We start from the raw sequence: 20,755 nt of genomic DNA, 5'->3' as shown, positions 1-20,755 counted from the left end.
TAATCAGTCAGTGGTCACATCAAATTGTTACTTTGGTTTCACTTTATTTTGGTCCCTTTAAGATATTCGGTTGACTATAAGCAGGGTTTCCCGCAGAAAATGTGTTAGTTAAGGTGGTGGTGGGGTGGTGGGGTGGTGGGTTAATTACGCAGTATCCGTTTTTTTCTGTCACCATGTTGACTATAGCGTTGTATGATCACGCTCTTATTAATGTGAATGCTTTTAAACCATTCAAGCGCGACAAGACAGACCGCGCTGTAGTCCTGCCTATTACACAGACACACACACACACACACACACACGACCCACAGAAAAGACGCGCGTCAGTATCGAGTTCTCTTTCGGGCTTGAAATGCGGAGACCTGGAGTGTTATTTAAAAAATGTATTTAGTTTTAGTCATATTTAGATTTTTAATTAGTTTTTTTTAAACTTTCGGATTCAACCCATGTTCTCAAGCAGTGAAAAATAGAGGACACTGACAACGCGTTGACAGACAGACAGGACCGAGCAGGTAATATTTAATATGAAACAAAGTCTCAACTTTCAAATTTGGGCAGTCAAAGAAAATTAAACAATAAATAGGCCTACCGTTTTGTGGCTCTTTAAACGGTCGTGACAGATTGCCTCAGTTAAAGCCAAGGTCAAATCCACCGACGTTAATCTAACTCTCCTGACTGCTTTGTCGAACAAAAATGGTGGATTTTGATTGGTCAGACTCAGATCGCATGTCAATCAAACTCCCTGTGAAGGATGAATTGACGCTAATTTAAGCACCAACTTTTTAAAAGCGATGTAACATTTTTTTTATTTATTTTTTTTTACGACGTAGTTAAAGGTGAACTAAGTAACTTTTTTTACCTTAACTGAACAGCTTCGGAGTCATTGGAATGGTTATATTACTTATTTCGGGTTGAATGGTGGTCGTTTCGCACCCCCCTGGTGCCCGTGAGCGGAAAATACGCACTTGCAACTTTGAGCCGGCGGGCCGCCGCGTCAGGAAGTCTCGCGTGATATCAGGTCTCGCGATGTAAACAATTGCTTTACGGCCAAAAGAAATCTGCTAAAATGCTGTCATTATTGCGCTCCCTCACGCTGTCCGAACCCGAATGAAGAAGACGTTTTAAAGAACGTCCCATCTGCTTTGATGTCGTTGATCTATAGCCTCTGGTGTCTGAGAATCACCAACGAGTTTTTACAACAGTGTTGTCAAATATCTATTCCGAAGCTGTGGGGGGAGCTCTAGAGAGAAACCTGCGAGCAAAAAGCGAGAATACAGCGAAGAAGTCCCGAAGCTACTGAGTGCTGCTTTAAGGCGGCAGGCGTGTGTTGCTTAGGTGGCCGCCTTAGTTCCAAAGTGCTGCGGGAAACCATGATAAGTAACACTGCACCTACAAGCCTACTAACTCTCATTAGAGTATTAGTAGAGTATTAGTAGACTGGTAGGGTTAGGGTTAGAATAAGTTGACATGTAGTTGTAAAGTTACTTGTAGTCAGTAGAGTGTCTGTTGGAGGATCATCACAATAAGAGAGTCTACTAATGCTCTAATGAGAGTTAGTTGACATGTAGTTGCAAAGTTACTTATAGTCGACAGAATGTTCAAAAGGGACCATCAAAATAAAGTATTACCGTTACTTTAGTTGGTTCAACTTTCTATTTTCAATGACAAATCAGCCATTGAAAATAGAAATAGAAACTAAGCCATTACTTCTTTATTAAAAGCCTATTCTGACCTCTGCGAGAGTGTTCAGATGAAGTGGACGGACGTCCACAATCTGGGTTCTGCTTCGCCCTCGTCCCGTGAGCCTGACCCGTGGACACAGAAAACTCAGAAGACAGAGATGTTAATGATCCGGGAAGATCCTGGATCTGTGTCTGGGTCGGGTGCGGATTGAGGTTGTTGGACCTGGACAAACCCTGTTGGTTTGGGCTCTCCAATCCATCGACGCTGTTCGAGTCTCGGCTGCTCAGACTCAACGAATCTCTACATCTCCTCTCAACATGGACCTCAGAGAGGAATGAACCTGAGGATGACGAGAATGACTGGTGAAATACACATTCGAGGAGCATACAAATATATATTTATATATATATATATATATATATATATATATATTTATATATATATATATATATATATATATATATATATACACATTTTAAAAATGTGTTTTACAGGGGTTGGGCTTGGCCCCTTAGTTCCAGTGGAAGGAACTCCTAATACTTCAGTATAAGAAAACATTTTGGACAATAAGTGTCAAACAATGAAGATAAATCTTTCTCATGCTATTTGTATATTATTATGAGATTTTTTTTTCATAATTTTTGTTATGTCACACCATAAGACACATTTACAGTACAGTTCAGTAAAAATGTAACAAAAAGAAAAACAGAAAGAATTCTCAACCATCAGACTTCACTACATAAATATATGGGTTTTTAAAATGGTGTTTAACAAAACAAACAAACAAAACATTTAAATGCATATTTGAGGAGCCAACAGGAGTAGAGAAGGAAAAATGAAGACTAACACCAGAAACATCAGGCTGAAATGGCCATGAATTATGCCTACTGTAAATATACAAATATGCAAATATAACTACATTTAAAAATAAACTATAGCACAGAAATACATCAAATAAAAATAAAATATCCATTTAAAGAATCTTAAAAGACTTCAGTCTTTTGATTTCTGATCTTCTGCAAATCAAAGTTACTTTACGTGATGTCAGAGTATGAGAATTATAGCCTAGTAGAAAAGTAGAAAATAACAGATGGCAGAAATTTCATGAAACAAAGGTAATAATGACTCACTGTCATCCAGATCACAACTGGAGGCATCTGGCACAGGCGGCAGCTCAGGATCCACAGGATCTGCATGCTGTGTTTTCTTAATCTTGGATGGACCTGGCACACACAGATCTTCACAGACCTGGCCTGGCAGGCACATCATCATCTCATGATCCACAGGATTTCTGTCCGGCGTTTGCTTCATCTTGGAGGGACCTGGCATAAAAGAAGATGTGTTTTTATCTCAAAATATCTTAAAGAACAGTGGAGTATATTGCAATTATCAGATTTACCAATTGTTATAATTTCCATTTATGCTGGTCAATTATAAACAATAGGTAAAATTGAACTGCTAGCAAAAATTGATGCGAATTTGGTGGGGCCGAGGGGCCGCTGCTGCAAATATGTGGCTGGCTCGTCCCCTAACAGATCTCACTCCAAACTCTTGATACAACTTGAGAGCTCTGTATAAACCTCTAATAAACTACTCAATAATGAGTGTGTGATGTGAACGAGTGTGAACTCTATGACTGAAATGAGCACAGCATGATCACAAATCAATCGCGCTGCCTTATGAGTCTCAGAAATCAGAGCTTTATCAATAACAGCCGATCAAATAAAATACTTGAAAATACTACATACTGCACATTTTCTACTTTTCTTTTGACAAGAGCCTAATCTCAACTATAAGCTACTGAATCACACACATTCACACTACTTGAAGAGTCTATTTAAACTTTTTAAACCACTATATGATACACAAATGAGTGTGAACTATAGGCTATGAATGAAACCAACCAGCCGCGCTGCCGTCTCTCTGTGCGTCTCTCAGAAATCACTTGTCAAGAGCCTAATCTCAACTATAAGATACTGAATCACACACATTCACACTACTTGATGTGTCTATTTAAATGTTTTAAACCTTGTACTATACAGTATGATAGTATATGTTTGATGTCGCAGTCTCTCCCAGAGCTGGAAAACGTTACGGCCTATTCGTTATAATTCGTTTTTTTTATTTAACATGTATTATTGTTTTAAGTGGAAGATATTTTATATTTTGTTATAATTACAATAAAAATGTTATCATGTTATAATTAAAAAAGTGTTTTACAAATTATACAAGGCATATTTGTTAAAACTATGACAGGAACCCAAACACATCCATGCCCAGGGCACAACCATGACATAATCCGTTCCTACACTACATAAACACTATATGAAAATAAGTGTCTAACAATGAAAATAAATATCTCTCATGCTATTTGTATTAGGAGTATTATTTTTCTTCGTTTTTTTTTATGTCACACCATAAGACACATTTACAGTACATAGTGTTGCTTTCGTCAACGAAAATTATGACGAAATATTGTCGTCAACGAACCGTTATCACCTCACGAAAACGAGACGAGAAGTCTATTCTATATTCTTAAAAGCTTTTTGTATCAATTGAAATGTCTCCTTTAATAAAGTTTAAAAATAATGAAAAAAAATGTAAAAGACAATTATTAGCTTGCTAGATCCAGTGCTGGTCGAGAAAATAATATTATAATATTAATATTCTCTAAAAACAAGCCTTATTTTGAGTGGAAACCAAGATAATACTGTTGAAAATAATGTTGGAGATAATAATGATTTACCATGATTTGGCTTGACGCCGGAGTGATCTGGAGTGGGTGATGATGGTTCAGGCATAAAAGGCTCCACAACAGTCACAGCATCACTGGAAGAGCTGCTGAAAACACCCTTCCAGAGCTTATGGAAACGACCAGGTTCCTTCATACGTTCTGGAGCTTTTTCTGAAATGAAGAAAAAACAAATGAAAACAACTATTAAACCCATCTCTGACGTCAAATTAAGCAATGACATAATGATATAACTTATATTTTACTATTCAAATCTTATCTGTAAAGTTACAAATCTAAAGTAATGGGAATTGTTCACGCTATCCACCTGACTTCTGCTTAATGCCTGCATAAATGTCCCAACATATTATTTCACAATATTAATAGTAATTTTATTCCACTATTATCACGATTACGAGGTGATTCCGATTCAACGCTAAAGTTATTTTTCTTATTTTATCTGATCTTTAATTAAAAAGAAAACATACATTTCCAGGCTTCATTTGGCCAACTCTGGCACATGTGGCTCAGTTCTTGTAATGGTAAAGATCATATGGGCCATATCTATATATATATATATATATATTTTATTAAACACTGACATTTATTATGCATAGCAATGTCTTATTTATGACATAACCGACTCTGTAATGCTCGGCACGACAGCCATTTTGACAATTTTGCATGTTTTTGACAATTCAAGAGAAATAAGTGGTGAAATTGAATTCTTTTCTGGATCGTATGCTGTCTGTGAAGCGGCTTTCTGTGCGTGTGTTTCTGGTGTGTGTCAGACAGCCATCGAGCTCATGCCTTATTGAGAACGTTTTGCTAACATTCCCATTCAATTAAGAAAACATAATTTCTAAATGTTCCCTGAACGTTCAAAACGTCCAGTTTTTTTAACGTTTCAAAAATGTTTTATCTTGGTTAAAGGAACATTCTATTTTATAATTTTTCATTATGGGAACGTTACTTTTGAATGTTCTCGGAATGTTCTGAAAATGTCAGATGAATGTTGGAAAAAATTGGTTTCACTTTATTTTGGTCCCTTTAAGACATTCTATGAGTCTATAGGGGAATTATCACCCTACGTCACACGGCGTCACGCAGGTTCTACTGCGCATGTCGGGACCAAAAGTGATCAAAAAAATATGCGGAGAACATTACGAAAATTAAATATAAAATGTTTTAAATCGAGCTATTAGTATTATTCTTATCCGTATCCGTGTAAGGATCAGCTGTTAAACGGGTCTTTCAGCAACCACGATATGCGCACGCATCCCGGATGTTTACAAACCTATAATTGGTCTATAAGTAACACTGCACATGTCTACTAACTCTCATTAGAGTATTAGTAGACCGTTAGGGTTAGAATAAGTTGACATGTAGTTGAAAAGTTACTTATATTCAGTAGAGTGTCTGTTGCTAGATCCATTGTTTTATTTAAAAAATGTCAGCGCTGGTCGAGAAAATAATATTATAATGGGGGAAATAATTTTAATATTCTGTAAAAACAAGCCTTATTTTGAGTGGAAAACAAGATAATACTGTTTAAAATAATGTTGGAGAAATAATGATTTACCATTATTTGGCTTGACGCCGGAGTGTTCTGGAGAAGGTGACGATGGTTCAGTCACAGCACTACCGGAACAGCAGCTGAAAACACCCTTCGTAGCCTTCCAGATCCTGAGCCAAAGACGTTCTGGAGCTTTCTCTGAAATGAAGAAAAAACTAATGAAAACAACTATTAGACCCATCTCTGACATCAAATTAAGCAATGACATAATGATATAACTTACATTTTACTATTCAAATGCTCCTCTCAACAGACATTCAGTTGTCTACAAGTAAAATTGCACCTACATGTCTACTAACTCTCATTAGAGTATTACAGGGTACCTGCACAATTTTTAAAGTCAAATTTAAGGCTTTTTAAGACCTTTTTAAGACCTGAAGAAATCAAAATGAATACCGTACATTAGGGGTGCGCAATATTGACAAAACTATGTCTCGATATTTTCAACGTTTTGTCGATAATAATTAGATGATATTTTAAAATTATTTAATGATTTACTGTACAGTTTTTTAATGTTTGAATTAAAGATACTTTAAATATGAAACTAAAACCACCAGTAGGTGGCGGCAATTCACTGTCTTAATAAGCGAGTTGTTGGAGTCATTTATTCAACCGATTTGTTCAAACCATAGATATTATATAGAGACTAGATGCCCTATTGGCCGCTGGGCACTGAGAAATGCGGCCGCCATCTTAAACCGGTCATGTTCCTAGTATCGTTGCGTGGCAGCAGTGAAGATGCTAGAGCACTGTGGAGTATTTTCCTGTTCTAATCGACGGACCATCGCAAATAGGGCCCGGGGGATTACTTTTAACATTACCGTACTATTGGTTGTATTTTGTGAATAGAATATTACCAGATAATTGAGAAGGAGCAAGGATCTTTGAAATTACTGTACTGATATCGTAGCCAGCTAACGTTAGCTATAGGCAATGTTTACTGCACCAGCCGGTGTTCACCTGACATGGAGAGGTGGGGTAAAGTAATAATTACAAGAGCTTCTCGGTTATTTTAGTCCCGTCCGAATGTGCATCTCAGTAATCATTTCGGACAATGTCAGTAAAGATTACGGCGACTTTTACCTTCTGTAAAAAGGTCCAGGAAAATTACCTCAGGTAACGTTAACGTTTATAAACGTGCGAATAGACCCTCTGTAAATCAAGTAATTTCGTGTTTAAAAGTAGTTTCCTGTGGTTTTTCAAGTATTGAGACGCTTGAAAAGGCATTCAGTTGCGTGTTTTCTCCCTCCCTCAACTCAAGTGTTTTCCACATACCATTCAGATCAGAAAGAAGTTCGAAAGCACTTGTAAGAGGCACGAAACTTACTTTTACCGCAATCCAATCTTAAGTTAATTCATACATTGTTCGACCGGACATAACTGTTTTATATATATATATAAATATAGGTTATTTGTGTTTGCGCACGTGATATCAGGAAGCAATGTAAATGTAAAACACACACGTTTCTTCAACTTATTAAAATATCTTACTTTACTGCAACTATCTGTTTCTGCTTCTTTATCATATTTATAGTGTGTGATTTATAAAATAGCTTATATCCTACATCACATATTTTGATTTTGGACGTCTGGTCACTTTATATCTTATATCAGAATATTATATTACTGTTAAGCCTACTATGAATATTAAAATACGCCGAACCATGTGTCCTGTATAATAGCTACATGAATGACCTTTGCAGCAAACAAACCCGCGTGAAAATCAGTTCGGTATTCAGTGAGATATGATTAATTAAATGCGCTGACAGCTCATTGCACCTGCCATACAGATTACACTGAGTGGAGCGAGTGACCGGTCTAAGATGGCGGCCCCACGGCTCGCCCGCGCCAGTAGGCAGTAGCGGTCGATAGGGCGTCTATCTATATGAAGTCTATGGTTCAAATGGCTGATTCATTCGGAAAACAAGTGATTGTTCATTGAATCGTTAAAATGATTCGTTCAAAACGCGGATTTCAGTAAAAAACAAATCTGTCTGTTGGACTACGGCTTCATTATGAAATTCTCGTCGGCGATATAAAGTGAAAATTGACAATATTGTGTCCAAAAAGTAACTCACAATGTTAACTTTATTGTTAATTTAACTGTTGTATAAAATAAATAGCACATTTGCAATTGTGCAAAGGAAAACGGCACTCTTGATCATGTGATATTCTAATATAACAACATAATATGATATAAATATAAGACAAAAACTAATTTGGGGACATCTATAACTGCACTTACACATCACGCAGTGAAAGCAAGCCTGAGAGACAAACGCGATGTCAGCTCGCACTCGCAGTGCCTCGTACATAGTTAAAACAATGATTAAAATATCATCATAGTTCATAGACAATATTGCACACTCCTAAGCACATAAAGAATTAACTTACAATCGAACTGACATTTACTCGTTTTCTTCTCTCCTCTCGCGTGCAGGAGACAGATAGGCTAATATACTGCCGTAAGTGACGCGAATTGTCACGTGAACAAGCAAATCCACAAAGATGACAAAGATAGAAATAAAAATAATAATACGTAGGCCTACGCTAATTAGATAGTTTTAATTTCGAAAGCATTTAGATAAGTCTAAGTCAAAGTGTCATTTTTAAAATGTAAGACCTTTCATAAGTAAAAATAAGACTTTTTAAGACTTTTTATGGCCTTAAATAAAAAAAAAATGGAATTTAAGACCTTTTAAGACTTTTTAAGGATCCGCGGGAACCCTGTATTAGTAGAGTATTAGTAGACTGGTAGGGTTAGAATAAGTTGACATGTAGTTGAAAAGTTACTTGTTGTCAGTACAAGTGTCTGTTGGTGGAGCATTACAATAAAGAGTTTGCAGATATTAAGGAGAGAGTCTACTGATGCTCTAATGAGAGTTAGTCGACATGTAGTTGCAAAGTTACGTATAGTCGACAGAATGTTCAAAAGGGACCATCAAAATAAAGTGTTATCGTAGTTGGTTTAGTTGACAAATCAGCCATTGAAAATAGAAATAGAAACTAAGCCATTACATCTTTATTAAAAGCCTATTCTGACCTCTGCGAGAGTGGTTAGATGAAGTGGACGGACGTCCAACATCTGGGTTCTGCTTCGCCCTCGTCCCGTGAGCCTGACCTGTGGACACAGAAACAGAAAACTCAGAAGACAGAGATGGTAAATATCCAGGACGATCCTGGCTCTGTGTGTTGGTCGGGTCTGGCAGCGGCAGAGGTGCTGACAGTAACAAAGTACATTTATTTGAGTACTGTACTTAAGTACACTTTTTGAGTATCTGTACTTTACTTGAGTACTATTTTTTCTGGAAACATTTTACTTTAACTTCACTACATTTGAAAGACAAGTATCATACTTTTTACTCCACTAACGTTACATTTCTGTCAAGGTCCTTGAGTAGAAAGTAGTTGGATTCTGACATCAATCTGACTTTCATTTTCAATGTTGGGTTTGGTCTTTTAAATGCTCATTTTGTCATTGTTTTGGAGCACACTAGCTTATAACAGTGGCTGACATATTCATCCTAAAAGCCAAAAATCTTTAAATAGGGCACTATTTGAGGGAACAGCCCGAAACTATTGTGGACGTTATTGAGAGCACTTATTCAATCTCACATTCAATCCCACTACAGGACCTGTGTTCTAGAAATAAATTATATATTGATATGAGGGTGGGTAGGTAGGCAGGCATAGATTCAGAGGCATAAGGTACTGTAAGTATTACAAATTTACTTTTTACTTTTGATACTTAAGTACTTTTAAAAACAAGTACTTCTGTACTTTTACTCAAGTAAAAATCAGTCTTTTCAACTTTTACTTGTAACTGAGTAATATTTGACCAGAAGTATCTGTAACTTACTTTCACTCAAGTAAGGAAATTGTGTAACTTACTTTGTCCATCTCTGGGCAGCGGATCCTGATCACGGTCATCAGAATCGGGCCTCCAAACCTCCTGACCAGCCGTCTGACCGAAAGCAGCTCTCCTGAATCTCCAGTGCTCTTAGGATGGAATATTTCACATATCACATAACGTTAGTTTAATCATAATAATCAATAATCAATGTCTGTGGTCAATTACAGATTTTTACTTCAGTTAAGTTACTCAAATTCAATTCAAGTTTATTTCACATGCAATGAATCAAATAAATGGGATCAAATGTGATCAGTCAGTCATTGTAACGTTACAACACACCATAACAAATAAATTAAAAATTAAAGCACTCACTTCCTCTTTCGCCCATCATGAAATTACGAGCCATCGCCAACCTCCTCCAAACTGCAATAAAATCGGTACAAACAAAATACAAGACAATACAATACAATACAATAGAAATCTCCTCAGAAATAACGTTACTCCCCTGAAAAAAAAAATCAAACAAAAGTATTATCAGAAATTATATGAATTATATAATATAATTAAATTATATATCCTTTTTTCAAAAAGGATATATCCTCCGATGTCCTTCAAGAATATAAGTCTCCTCTCAGCAATCCAGAAAAGCTTCAAAGTAGCAAGTTTCGGCCAGAAAATTCTCCGCAAAAGTCAGTCTGTTAATTCGCCTCGTCTCTCAACCAACAGACAGCGGTCGATCGTTGAGCAGAGAGATACATGCAGATCGCAGAATTCATAAAACGCGTCGCCATAGCAACTAACATTCGAATCATAACATGCACGCACGCCCAGACAGCGACCGGTTCGAGTGTAAATATATATGCAGTCAGAATTCATAACCTACATAGCAACTAAAATTCGAACCACGCATGCACGCGCACATCGACTCTGATTTATTAAATTATTGCAACCTTAATGTTGACGTTTTCTTTAATATGATTTTCATTCTTTCAGACCAGTTTTATTATTAAAACCCGTGGAAAATGTGCGCAAAAAGGCACAAGAGAGAATAAATCGGACATCATATAAATTAATAATTAAATTGGCCCTTTTCCGCATATATATCAAGGCCAATCAGATTTCAATATCACAAATACACCATCCAACCGGTTAGTAGTAGTGGTGAAGAAATCCAAATTATTTTTGAATTCTCTATTAAAATTGTTCACAATTGCTACCCAGTTGAGTTAACTATAAACGTGCTAAATTTGCTCTGCAAGTGAACGTCGTCTTGTGGTGCCATCTTATATATTTTTTTAATAATATTTATTATCAATGTATGTCAGTGGTCTGGTCACTTCAAATTGTTACGTTGGTTTCACTTTGTTTTGGTCCATTTAAAAAACAGCCTAAGCGAATGTTATATTTGTTTATTTTTCTGATTCATCACATTACAATAAAATCAACTGTATTTAGATGGGAAAATGATTCTCATCTGTTTCATTTCATTAGCCTCCAGACTTGCTTAAAAAAAACAAAAAAACAGAACCATTAAAGCTATTTTTGTGACAGTAACGTCATATAATATATAATATTATAATATTGAAAGTATTGATTTTATAAATATATCTTATTACGTATGGTATACATAACATATTGTGCTTTTTATTTATTTAGTTAAATTACAAACATTTCAAGTAGCCTACAATGCAACAAAAAACAAAATGAATACAAGGCACTGTAAATACAATTCAAAATGTATAAACCAAAGAATAACAACAACAACTAAAGTATAAATGTACATGATAATAATAAAATAAATAATAAATACAGAAATTAAAGTTTATAATATCAGGGCAGTTATATGTATTTGAAAAGCTTTAAAATTTGTATTGTTTTTATAAGCTTTTTGTTTTATGATCTCATGTTTAAAAGATCTTCTAAGTATATTGTGAGATCAGTGTTATAAAAGGTAATATAGGAGGGTTTCTTTTGAGTTATTTTTGTCTTATGGATATAAAACTTCGCCAAAATAATTAAAAGATTAATGATATAATTTTGTTTTTCAGAAAAAGAATTCACAAATCTAATGACTAGGCAATTTTAAATATTAATATTACACATATTAATTCCATTGGCTGGTCCAGCAACCAATCGCATTGCATCTCGCGTGGGCCAAGGTTCCATCCGTATCTGCTTTACTTTTCGAAATGGATGATCCCCATGGAGGGAGAACCTGGATTTGTAAAGTTGGGACGGTTGTTTTATTCTCAACGATATGAAAAGTGTTGCCACTCCCATTTATTGCACATGTTCCCCCGAAATTATATTGCACGACCCGTAAATATGCAGGCAAACGCGGTTGCCTACTATATCAGTCGAGCCAATAGTGCGGCAAGATACTGAAATAGGATTATTATTAACCAATCAGATGTAGCTTATTTAGAACAGCTGTTACACGTATGATTCAGCTTTCGGACACGAGCAGCAGCTGCGGCGGCAGCAAATTGACCATCGCCAAGGACATTATTTCTGTGATTGTAAGTATTCATTTAATTAGAATATGATATCTATATAAAATGTTTGTTTTGTACGCTGTGTTGTTAAGCGTCTCGTTAGTGTCGTTTTAACCCTTGTATGGTGTTCGGGTCTGTAGGACCCGGTTTCATTTTTTATTACATTTTATTACAAAAATTACACGATTCATTATTTTTTCAAACTCAGACTCATTGGTCTTGGCTCATTTTCTGTGAAGAATATATATCTGAACACATTTTCAATGACCACACCCACACACACACCCACACACACACCCACACCCCCACACCCACACCCACACCCACACACACCCACACACCCACACACCCACACACACACACACACACACACACACACACACACACAGGCTGTCCGGCTAGACCCGGGGCTAATAAAAGTGTGGAAATTGTAGGTCCTGTGTACCTTTACTCTGTCCTCCTCCTGTCAGAGCATATTGTTATTGTGTGTGTGTGTGTGTGTGTGTGTGTGTGTGTGTGTTCTTGTATATGGTTTATGAGGACACAAATGTGTATAATGACATGGGTATTACAACGTAAACATGGTTTATGAGGACATATGTGTCCTTCTAAACCAAACGGCTTAAAAAACATACTAAATCTGTGATTGGTAGGTTTAGGGGTAGGGTTAGTGTAGGGGGATAGATTATACAGTTTGTACATTAGAAAAACCATTACGCCTATGGAGAGTCCTCATAAACCACATATCTGAGTGTGTGTGTGTGTGTGAGAGAGAGAGAGATTGTAAGTGTGAGTGCAAGAGTGAGTTCTGTGTTTCTTAAAGGGATACTCCACCGAAAAATGAAAATTCTGTCATCATATATTCACCCTCATGTTGTTTCAAACCTGTATGAATTTCTTTCTTTTGCTGAACAGAAAGGAAGATATCTAGAAGAATGTGAGTAACCAGACAGTTTTAGATACCATTGACTTCCATAGTAGGAAAAATATATACTATGGAAGTCAATGGTATCTAAAACTGTCTGGTTACTGATACTCTTCTTGATATCTTCCTTTCTGTTCAGCAAAAGAAAGAAATTCATACAGGTTTGAAACAACATGAGGGTGAATATATGATGACAGAATTTTCATTTTTCGGTGGAGTATCCCTTTAAAGGGTCAGTAAGAAGCCAATATTCTAACCGGAGAGCTAAGAGCTCAAGTTAGAACTGCATGTAATAGAAACAAAATTATAAGTATAACTATCAAACATAGTATTTTGGTTATTTAACTTTAAAATATATATTTTATTGGATATATTTTATTATATTTTGGTTATTCAGGGTGGCCGCGGGTCCTTAAAGTCTTAAATAAAATGTTCCTAATAAAAGGCCTTAAAAAGTATTAAAATGTCTTAAATTCATATTCGATAGGTCTTAAATATTTCTGGTCACATTACCGCTAAAATTTCTCCAGTCTGACGGACCTAATGTCCGTCAAATAACCAGTGAAGCATCGAATCGCGAGAATGATTCAGATTTTATTACTTAAACAGCTATTGATAATGCTAATGTAGGCTTTTTCTGGTAACGCTGTTGAGGCTCGCTCTGCTTGTCTCTGTGATAGATTTTATAGTAAGAAATCAAAACAAATGAGCATAACGGCAAACATAAAAAAACTCACAGAAGAAACATACTGAGGTAAAAATTCTAAATGTTTATTTTTTTTATAACATGTGATATAGTTAAGTAACATAACATGACGGGAGCTATTTTGCTGAATATTCTCACGATTGCAAATGTTACATTGATTTTAGTTCAATAAACAAGTAGTTAATATTAAATTATTTCAATTAGGCTACTTAGGTTAAATATTACATATACGTATGCAATATAATGTGTATTTCCATCACAGGTTTGGTCTTACATTTAATTCAAAGTGGCATTAAAAAGGCATTAAAAAGTCTTAAATTTAACTTGTTTATATCTGTAGACACCCTGTATTAACTGGCCGGAATTTTGAAGTCGGTAGCGGAGTCCTGCCTTCAATTCAGCGTTTCTAAAGAATCACTGGTATGTGTTAATCATTTTTATAATCGACTGTATGTTATTTGTCATATATGATGTATATTGTGCTCTTCCCAAACTGATGGCCTGATCTAATTCACCAGTGCTGCCGATTTCGCACACTTTTGGGTGCTTTTGTCAATGCTGTTGTTAACTAGCGGTGTCCTGCCTATTCAATCCAGCGTTTCTAAAGAGTCACTGGTGTGTATTAACGACACACTGACGGGAATATTGTTCTTTGTGTTGTTCACTGTATCGCTTGTTTATACAAAGGGTTTGTTACCGCCGGCGCTCTCTGGAAGACTACATTACCCATCACTGCCTAGAACTACAGCAAACTACGGCAACTCAAATAGCTCAAAATACACACCAGGTTTAGTTTTTTTTTCTTTTTTTCCGTGGTGACTCTCCCTGCATTCCAAATGGCATAATGTTATGTATTTTATATATTGTGAATACATTTATTATAAATTCATTCATTAATAAATGATTTAAGTAATAATTGATGTGCTATATTATACATTTTTGAAGTAGAAATCCGTTTTGAAAGTTCAAAACACTGATAATTACAATAACTAGGTTTCCTGAAATAAATATTGTTTAAATATTGCTTAGGTACAAAGACTTGGACTTGGCCTTTAGGGACTTGTGAACATGTCTGGTATTTATAATTTTTATAATCAACTGTATGTTTTGTCATATCAAATGAGATGTTTGCTCATTATGTATTTACACTAGTTGAGGAGTTCAGAGAGAGATGGCCTGCCGACTGCACCTTTTCTAAAGGATGAGGTAAACCATTTAATAGCAACTGTCAATATTAATAATTATTCTAATTATTATTTCTAAATATCTTCAAATGCATCATATTTTTGCCAGCGATGAAGATCTTTATTAGTTGAACATCTTCGTATGCTGTCTGTGAATGAATGATTCCACAGGACGATATATTCGATTTCATTTCACTCAGGTAATACATTTTACAACCAAACAGATTATTACGCTACGATAGCACTACTAGAAAGTATGACATTACCCGTTTTTTGGACATATACATTAACTTATACATTAAATAAGCTACCATTGTTCATAGTTTATGAACACCCGCCGTCCCGCGGTAGTTTGTGTGTATTGTTGCGCAGTGGCGTGCGAACTCGACTTGAAATCGAATGCCTTTGCCTGCCGTAGACACAGTTAACCAGTTTAAACATGCTTGCAGAAATATACATTTGATTATATTTTGGAGAACAGACAGAAGAAGATCCATCAATGTTTTTTTGTGTTCAGATGTTCAGTAGCAGTCATGAGCGCGAGCACATGTGGAGAGTTTTAACTCTTTCTTCTCTGTCAATTACATGCCTTTGAATGCAACACTCTGCAGATTCACTTTATTTCTACATGTCTAATAATCCAAATGTAGTTGTATAAGTTACTATTATACAAACCAAAGGACAGGCAATGATTTTCGGGCTACAGATGGCAGAAATAATGCTTGTCTCTTCTGTTTTTTGTTGCAAAGATAGCCAATCTACTTATGATAATAATAGTCATTTAAATAAAAAAAATATAATTTTATATATATGACGACGTCAGATGCAAAAGCCTCTAAGTACCATCTGAAATTTTCTACTAAAAGAGCATTTTTATCAAGCTTGTATGTTTATGTTCAGTTATTTCACTTAAATGGCAATGAAAAGTACCTATTAATTGTCATTAAAGTGAAATTACTGAACTTAAATATACAAGCTCGATAAAAATGCTTGTTTTAGAAGAAAGTTTCAGATGGCACTCAGAGGCTTTTGCATCTGAAGTCGTGATAGATAGATAGATAGATAGATAGATAGATAGATAGATAGATAGATAGATAGATATTATTACTTTTACTTTTGAGTAAATATTTCTATAAGTACTTGTACTTTTACTTGAGTACAGTTTTTGGATACTCTACCCACCTCTGGTTAATTGATGCACATGATGTTGTATAACGTTAATGGTCGCCGAATATGACCACAAAATGGCGTTAACTGTTATCTACATCACAAGAGAAATGGACGAATCAGTCATATAATAAAGTTATTCAGTAAATCGCTTTGGACAAAAGCGTCTGCTTTGGCCTGTTAAATAACATAGATAATAGATGGACGATAACAAATGTCACCCATAACATCTATAACTAATGGTTGCCCTTTTCATTTTTCTTTGAAGTGGCACTACACCATGCCTAACAACAAAGGTAAGCCATGTAGCTATAGTGTAATTTAGATTAAAGTCAAATATTGAAAGCAACACATTGACCGTAAGAGAGAATAAAATAATAAATTACCCTTGTGTAATACCTATACTGTCATATTATTATTTCAATGAACAGATAAGAGCAATTCATTTGTGTTTTATTGTATATCTGCTGCATATAATTTTTTTATGTTTTGTTTGGATAGAAAGAAATCAATGGCCGACACAAGTTACTTGTGTGTGTTAAAATATGTGTACTGACAAAACAATGTTTTGATTGTGATTGCTGTATGCTATTAACAGGTCCAGTGATTTGGATCATGGGCAGCAGTTACATTCGTCGTGGGGAAGAGAGGGCCAGAGAGACCATAGGGGCCAAGGTTCACTGGTTTGGCTGGGGTGGACTTCGATGGCACGGACTCCTTCCTTTCTTCTACCGGTCCCTTAGAGGAAGAGCAGCCCCGGATGTCCTGCTGATTCACTGCGGCGGGAACGACTTACAGTAAAAAAAATAATAAAATAATAAAATTGAACATTGTTACACGTTACATGAAGTTCATACAAAAATAATTCTACAGTAAAAACTGCTTAAAGTGGATTTCGTTGGAGTTGTGCCTCTACTATGATGGGATAATGTCCACTTTAACGCACCCTCCGAGACTGCCGTGAAATAGCACCGCGAATTGTGCAGAAAATGCAATAGGCGGCTCTTTGTGCATAGTGTAAAATGTCAAGTTCAAAAATTCATTCAAAATAATTCTACAGTAAAAACTGCTTAAAATTTGGATTTCGTTAGAGTAGCAGCTCTACTATAATGGGATTCCTTTTTTTCCTTTTTCCTTTTTTCTGCACCCGATGGATAGACTCGTTTCATTTTTGCGGTCAAATTTCCAAGACAACGATTTTACACGGTCGGTTGACTGTTAAACCGCGGCACCGGCGAGTACCATCTGTAGTTAGGGGGCCCGCTAGTGGCGGCGGGGCCCTAAGCAGCCGCTTAGTTCGCTTATAGGGAGAGCCGGCTCTGAGTGTGAGCGATACACACAGAAAGTGCTGTAAACATTATTTGAACAGGAAGATGTGCACTAAAAACACCATACTATTGGGGATGGAAAAGTATTAATTTGTTCATCCTCCTCCTCACAAGAGCCCCTGATACTTTTTCAGTTTCTCGCCTTGCCAAATGATGGTGTATCTTGCAGTACATGGAGGCTGCCATCTTAACCAAGGTGTGAACATGATTGTCCTCAACACTGGTCTCAAACATGTGGTCGTGCAACTCTGAAAAAATATTCTTGTCAGCACAATCACTCAGAACCTGAATTATAATGGCAGCTGTCACTCCTTTTCCTTGAGGAAGCTTTCCTCCACTAGTATTCAGTAGTCTTTGAAAGCACCTTTCAGAGGCTTTACACACCTCCACAATGCTTGTTGGTGGATTCTGTAAGCCTCCCCTGTTCTTCAGGGCAATGAAAGCATGCATGCTGGAATCAGAACTCAGTGCAACAGAACAGGGCATGCACAAGAATTTCTCCTTCATCTTTTTCACCACATATCCAGCAATGTAATGGATAGCGGCGTCCTTGAACTCGGATATTGAATCGACATAAGGTGAGATGCTGTAGTCGTGGTCATAATCCAGAGGGAGTGCTGGTGTGACATCAAATTGACGAGAAGCTGGACCGACTGTCACTGCCAACATGTTGGTTCCATCTTTAATGAGACGGTTCCCGGTTCCATTTTTCACTTGATGTCTCACTAGGAGGCGTTTGTACGCAGCTTTGAACTGTCGGGCAGTAGGGTTGTTGTTGTTGTTGTAGCCTCCGCGTGCCCTAACTGCAGAAAAGAACAGCTCAAGATGATCCTGACTGAGTTTGTAAGTGAGGAGATACTTACAAGGTGCATCCTGTGCTTCAACCAGCTCTTTAAAAATGTTGGAAATGCTTCTGGAGCTGGCAACAAATCCAATGGGACCCGTTTTCCTAGGACCTGCATGAAGATGTCTCCCAGAGCTATCTCTGAGCTGCAGAAGGACATTTTCAGCTCTCTCCAACAGACTCAGCATGTGAAGTTTATTACAACTTTGGAAGGAGCTTCGTAACCCTTTGCCAGAGGGTTCCTGCTGTTGAGAACATCAAAAGCTAAGTCGATTGTTCTCAGAAATTCGACGGTTTCCTCTGAACCATGAAACTGAGGCAAGCGAAGTTCCTTGTTGCAGAATTCAAGGGCATCTGCAACGCTGCTGCTGAAAACTTGAGCAGCAAGATTTACCTTCATCTTCTGATGTCTCCACAGAATATGTGCCATCTTCAGCTTATTACCCAGCCTCAAGGTCTATATGTCAGGAGAGCAACTCTGAGAAAATGTTATATTCATGCCAGGTCTATGCGTTTCCGTGTTTCTCTGCCGTAGTACAGTAAGATTGAGCTTAAATCAAGCGGCAACCTCCCCGTCTCTCTCTTGAAACCAACACGGAAGTGAGTTAAACTGCAATTCATTGACTGGCCGCTTGGGCTGGCTGCAGAAGTGAGTCAAATCTGTATCTCCCCCATGTTAAAATTACCAACTTTACAGCAGAAAAAAAACATGTTTACAGCCTGGATCTCTATGTGGCTTTGGTCTATACAGCTAATTTTGCCCTTCATAACAACTGTGAGGGGGGTGAATTTTTTATAACTCATCCGTTTAGTTGATTAATATTTAAAGTTCTGCATAATTAAGGGTGTGTCCACTTTTGAGTGACAGGTGGATTCCCACTGATGTCAATGCTAGCCGTTTGTCTGCTGTTAGCTGCGTGCCTGCGTCACTTCACCTCAGCAAATTTTAGCTGCTGAACTTGCCATCTCTGCAGTGTTTGTGCTTTTCTAGGGATTATTTCATACAATTTAATACACCCATTACTTCGCCCACGGCTTCGTTGTCGTCGAGTATCGTTCGAGAGAACAACCAGCGCTGTATTTCAGTTGTTTTCCTCTGTGAACATGCACTAATGGATGTCTGACAATTTCGTTGATTTTTGAGTTTTCAGATTTAAAAACGTCTATAGATATAAAGGCTTGTTCGTTCTGCTCTCACGGAACAGATAGATTTTAATATGCTTATGTACCGTCAGATGAAATCCTGCAGGTGTCGTTGCTTTCTCCGTCCATGTAATAAATGCACATCCTTGAATGAGCGCAGATTTCTAGCGCATTAAACGTACTTGAACTTCATAGGTAATATATCTATGGTTTAACTCATTTGAGAGGCGGCCAAATCAGAATTTAAAATGGACTGAATAAGCTCTCTACGAACTTGACGAGCGATGCCGCGCTGACGGACCATAGACTATAAAAAAGTGTACTGACGTGTAACTGTTATGCACATAAATCACTGTCACACACACTCTCTCATATTAAGTTACTGCATAATACATTTTCAACTAGCAGAATAGTACAGAATCACGATACACAGTCTCACTTGTAGCCATGTCTTTTAACTATTATAATATTTCGAAGGGCAAAAACAGGAACTTTTAATTGGCTTTACATCAACTGTCACTTTAGCGCGAGGCTCTGTGCAGTCGCAGACTTGGTACTGTCAGTAGCATATAGCATTACCTCCCTGAGTTAACTCTGGTAGCCAGGCTACTCATGCCCCGCCTCTTTGCCCATTTTCTGTTATCAAGGAGTGACGCGAGGCCAAGATGGCGACGGCCGAATCCGCCCACTTTAGGCTTCAAAAATGCTCTTCAGAAACCTACGGGTGACGTCACGGACACTACGTCCATATTTTTTTAGTCTATGGCTTAAATACACAACTGAACGACTTTCGACTTCCTTGTAAGGTGGAAAAAACATTGTTTAAAGATAGAACGTATATGCTAATGCTTACACATGATACAATCCCCTTTCCACATTAAGAAACTATTTCTCAGTGTATATTAGTGGTATACAAATGCTACATTTGCATCAGTCGAAACATTCATTTTCTTGCAAAGAGCAAACCAAGTGTACACATCTGAAGTATCATCATCACTGGAACTCTCTGCTAAGTGAACATTGCATTTTACTCGTACCTTTAAGCAGAATACATAATCCTCCCAGCTACCCTCCTTGTGTCTAAAATATGTTCCTTAAACACTTGTGTCCATGCAATCTA

General features: G+C 36.9%; 1 protein-coding gene and 1 long non-coding RNA gene across 3 annotated transcripts in view; both read left to right on the top strand.

The window, feature by feature from the left end:
* Positions 1-20,755, top strand: part of tipin (timeless interacting protein) — a 99,258-nt gene that overhangs the window by 18,345 nt on the left and 60,158 nt on the right. The window lies entirely within an intron of this gene.
* LOC309493544 lies at positions 12,090-15,324 on the top strand. Its single transcript, XR_014203977.1, has 5 exons — positions 12,090-12,362; positions 14,310-14,389; positions 14,657-14,756; positions 15,122-15,175; positions 15,263-15,324. It is a non-coding gene; the product is annotated as an uncharacterized lncRNA (long non-coding RNA).

The sequence above is a fragment of the Leuciscus leuciscus genome (genome assembly GCF_965113295.1).
Source record: "Leuciscus leuciscus genome assembly, chromosome: 2".
Classification (NCBI taxonomy): Eukaryota; Metazoa; Chordata; class Actinopteri; order Cypriniformes; family Leuciscidae; genus Leuciscus; species Leuciscus leuciscus.
The sequence above is the reverse complement of the archived record's forward strand: the minus strand, read 5'-3'. Positions and strand labels throughout refer to the sequence as shown.